Source organism: Delphinapterus leucas, chromosome 12 (genome assembly GCF_059928025.1).
Source record: "Delphinapterus leucas isolate spDelLeu-1000000601 "Yukka" chromosome 12, BTC_Dleu_Yukka2, whole genome shotgun sequence".
Lineage (NCBI taxonomy): Eukaryota > Metazoa > Chordata > Mammalia > Artiodactyla > Monodontidae > Delphinapterus > Delphinapterus leucas.
This window is the reverse complement of record NC_143140.1, coordinates 96,521,472-96,526,471: the sequence shown is the minus strand read 5'-3', so window position 1 is coordinate 96,526,471 and position 5,000 is coordinate 96,521,472.

Below are 5,000 nucleotides of genomic sequence, written 5' to 3'. Positions count from 1 at the left end.
TTGAACCAAAAAAGAGTAAAAAAAAAAAGAACCCACCAGTTATACAGAGGAAAACCCTATCAGGGTACTTGCTCCAGTGGTAAACAATGCTGAAGTTGGTCAGAGGTGGGTAATCGTCTCCCATGCAGCCAGCAGCCCCCCAACCCGCAAGGAGGGTCCTCATTTCAAAGCTGGGGGACGGTGCCGAAGCGTCTGTGAGTAAACGTGAGCTGAGCCCCAGGCCAGCTGCTGCTGAACTGTTCCCACCCTTCCCAGGTAAAACACCTGAATATGTACAAGGACTTGAAAGCCTACAGGAAGGGCCATGGAGCCACACCAGCGACAGCACACCGGCCGACTTGGTGCCTGCAGGCCAGCCAGGATTGTCCTGGCCCCGGGCGCTCTTCTGGAAGCTTTCCATTTCCCTGCCTGAGATACCCCTCCTGTCCAGGCCCCCACTGCTTTTTTCCTTCCTCACCTCTGCCCGGGGAGAAATTCCAGCGGCAGTTATGGGTGACACATCCTCTTCTTTAGCAGGTGGCAGCTTGGCAACTCCTGCAGAAAGTCCAGCAGAGCCCCACTCACACTGGGCCACATACAAAGGCGTAGCCCCTCACTCCCACCCACCAGCCCAGCCACGAAACTGCTGACGGGGCAGAGAATATGGCGTCAGGCACAGCTGCAGGGTCTCTTGCTGCCTGGAGCGGTGTTTATATTGACCTCAACCCAGGCACACCTGGGGAGAGCTGGCCTGCACGTTCAGGCTGCCCAGGTCAGCCAATCCTCACCCCTCAGGGGCTCACAGTTGCAGAAAATGGAACTTGCAGAACCGGCCACGTCCAAGGAACAGGTGTGGGCTCCTGAGAGTCAGGATAGACAAGGGAGTGCAGCTCTGGCTTGTTTTCTAATCATTTTATCTGGCCCATGAGTGGGAGACAACTTCAAGAAGGCCCTCTCCTAATGAGAGGAACCCAGGAGTCAGGGAGAGGAGGGGTGGGTGGTGGGTGGAGACAGAGGCCTGGTGCCCCGGGTGCAGTGGAAATCTCTGGAAGGCCAGGCGGAGGGAGGCCACACAGAGTGACGGCCAGGGTCACAGGCCAGTAGGCGCTGCTGTTTGTTAGTTCAAGTCCTGCTCTGAGGTGCTCTGTGTCAGCTCTGAGCGACAGGTGAGCTGGGGGTGCTCTGCAATGAGGGCTATGTGCACGGTTCCTGTGTGCCCAGCCCTGCCAGGGTACCGGCCCAGGGGAGCTCTGTATCCTGGGAGGGGCCTGACCACGAGAGCCTCATGGGCTGCTGGGTAGCTGCACAGGTGAGCTCCATACCCTGGGAGGGGCCTGACCATGAGAGCCCCGTGGGCTGCTGGGGACCTGACAAGATGAGCTCCATATCCTGGGAGTGACCTGACCACGAGAGCCCCGTGGGCTGCTGGGGACCTGGTAAAGTATGTCAGGACAGTCAGTGAAGCCACCGAGGATATACATCCAGTAGTTCCTAATTCCTACACCCTGCTGGTCATTCTACCATCCACCAGGACATGGCATTCTGTATTAGACTTCAATGATGCCTTCTTCTGTATTCCATTAGTCCCAGAGTCACAAGAAATTTTGGCTTGTGAGTGGCAGGACTCAACATACAACAAAAACAAAGTTGCTGGGCGGTCCTGCCCCAAGGGTTCAAAAATACCCACACCATCTTTGGGGAAACGTTAGCTAAACACCTAAAAGTTCTACCTCTGCAAAAGGGAACCCTCCTTCAATATGCAGACGACATTCTGATCGCCAGCCCTACTAAGGAGGCCTCTGAACTACCTAGCCAATAAAGGATAGAAGGTGTCGAAAAAAAAGCCTCAAATATCACAGACTATGGTGACCTGCCTGGGCTTCATTCTCACAGAAGGTGGGAGAAGTGCATCCCAGGAAAGGGAAGAAGCCATTTGCAGCCTTACCCCTTCTAAAACTTGAAGACAGCTTAGGGGTTCCTGGGGAGGCCGGGGATTGCTGCATCTGGATCCCTAACTACAGTCTAATAGCTGGGCCTCTGTATGAAACACTGAAAGGAAAAGATGATGATCCTTTTGAATAGAATCCAGAAGCGACCTTTCAAGAATGCAAAGAGCAGTCAATTCAGACCCTTGCGTTGGAACTCCCTAATTTAGCTAAACCCTTTGAACTTTACATCCCCATAGAATGTGAACCGCCCTTGGAGTATTGGTGCAAAAACTGGGACCACTTGAAATGGAACAATGCAAGAATGCCCTCCAGGTAGGATAAACTACAGTCACCAATGGCTTGGCCCACCACCACATCCGGCCAGGGTACTGGGGGTATCTAAGAACCTGGAAATCAGCAGCCTGCGAATCCAGCTCCCTCCTAAGGGAAAAGGACCCCACATGGTTATCCTAACCACCCACCATGCCCTGAAGTTTCAGGGGTCGCTCCGTGGGCACGCTGACCTCGAGTGAGGAGGCCCTCCAACTCCAACCCCCAGAGAGACAACCAGGGAAAACGGGCCCCTATGACGACTCGTGTGACCATCACTTGACCTGGAGCTTCTCTCAGAAAACAACAAGAGTGTGCCCCAAAAGAGCAGACTACTGCTTGCAGGACTGACTGCACCCAGAGGGGAGCTAATAAGCTTGGCAGGGGAACCGTATATCATGCTGTCACCATAGAAAAGCCTACAGACACCGCGGTGACGGTGCCCAGTGAGAGCGGCTGGACTCCTGGCTACTTCAAAAGGCCGTTGACTCAGTTGCCATCATGGTCCTGGATCACCACCGGGCCTGGACTGTCTGGGAGTTGAGTGGGCAGGGCTCTGACATCTGGTGCTGTTTGTACGTTAATTTAGGGGCCTAATTGAAGAAGGCACAGACTACTGGTCAGAGCATCTAGGCTGGCAGAAACCGTCAGCCTAAGGTGGCTGAACAAATGTGGGGCAGGATAAAACCGGCCACCCCAGCATCTCGGCGCATCTCTCTCCTGGACCCTTAAAAGTCATTAGAATCTATAACACTTCCAATGCTGGCACTCAGGCGGACGAGCAGTGAGGCAGGAGGCCTGGGGACAATCAACATCACCTAGAGGCTGCTGGGGAGAAGTTCTGCCCCTCCCCACGAGTATGACGACTCCCAACTCAGCATGAAGCAGTTACAGAAGAGGGGTCTGCACCCACAGCGCCCCAAGAATGAGGAATGGGACAAAAGGCAGAGGAGTGGTTTGTCACCGGCAAAGCCCATGAAAAATTCCTGGGAGATAAAAATAGAATCTGGACAATAGAATAAAGTCTAACCTTTTTTCCTCTGTGCTTTGTCTAATTTCACGTGCTCCTAGGGGTCCGCATGCAGAGGTCCCACACCCGGTACTTCAGACCCGATTTCCTAATGCAGAATGGCTGGGTCGACACTTCAGCTCCTGGGGCCCCATGCAGACTCCGCGACATAGAGCCTGAGCTGCAGGCAACCCGCCCCTCGAGAGCTCCGCTCCTCCCTCCCGCTGATGCTGCTGAGATCCCTACACAGCAGCTCAGCCCACAGCCCGTGGGGTAGTGCACGTTCTCATCTCTCCATTCTCTGAAGAAAATATAAAGTTTCACTTGCTTCTGAACCAAACTCAGTCTCGATCTGTTAGCTCCAAAGACACTGGGCAAGGAGAGCCTTGTTGGGGCCCACCCTGGTGGATCAGTAACAGAAATTGACAACACTGTAACTTCAATTAACAGATGTGTGAGCAAAACTGTAATTAACATATAGCAGTGTATAAGGCTCGGGTAAAATAAGATGTTTCTAACACTTCCATTGGATATTTCCATCACTTTATATGGAGCACAGGGGCACTGCAATTCACCCGTTCCCTAACCCTAACCCTAACCCTAACCCTAATCCTAAACCGAACACTTAACCTAACCCTTACACTACACGGTACCCTAACCCTAACCCGTACACTAACAATAACGCATAACCTAACACGTACTCTAACACTAACCCGTTGTCATACCCTAAAATGGAGCATGAAACGTACCCATTCCCTAACCCTAACCCTAAACCTAACCTTAAACCTAACCCTAACACTAAACCTAATCCTAAACCATACACTAACACTAACGCGTACCCTAACACGTACGCTAACCCTAAACCGTTGTCGTACCCAAACCTGTACCATAAACCGTACCCGTTCCCTAACCCTAACCCTAAACCTAACCCTTACCCGAAGCCTTACCCTAACCCGTACCCTAATCCTAACACATACACTAACACTAACCCGTACCCTAACACATACGCTAACCCTAAACCGTTGTCATACACTAACCTGTACCCGAAACCGTACCCGTTCCCTAACCCTAACCCTAACACTAACCTTTACCCGAAGCCTTACCCTAACCTTTACCCTAATCCTAACCCGTACACTAACACTAACACATACCCTAACATGTACACTAACCCTAAACCGTTGTCGTACCCTAACCTGCACCCTAAACTATACCCGATACATAACCCTAACCCTAAACCTAGCCCTAACACTTACCCGATGCCTTACCCTAAACTGTACCCTAATCCTAACCCGTTCACTAACACTAACCCATGCCCTAACACGTACGCTCACCCTAAACCGTTGTCGTACCCTAACCTGTACCCTAAACCGTACCTGTTCCCTAACCCTAACCCTAACCATAACCCAAAACTTAACCATTACCCGAAGCCTTACCCTAACCCGTACCCTAATCCTAACCCGTACACTAACACTAACCCGTACCCTAACACATACGCTAACCCTAAACCGCTGTCGTACCCTAACCTGTACCCTAAAACGTCCCCATACCCTAACCCTAACCCTTAACCGCAGCCTTACCCTAACCCGTACACTAATCCTAGACCATACACTAACACTAACCCATACCATAACATGTACGCTAACCCTAAACCATTGTCGTATACTAACCTGTACCCTAAACCATCCCCGTTCCCTAATCCTAACCCTAAACCTAACCATAAACCTAACCTTTACCCGAAGCCTTACGCTAACCCG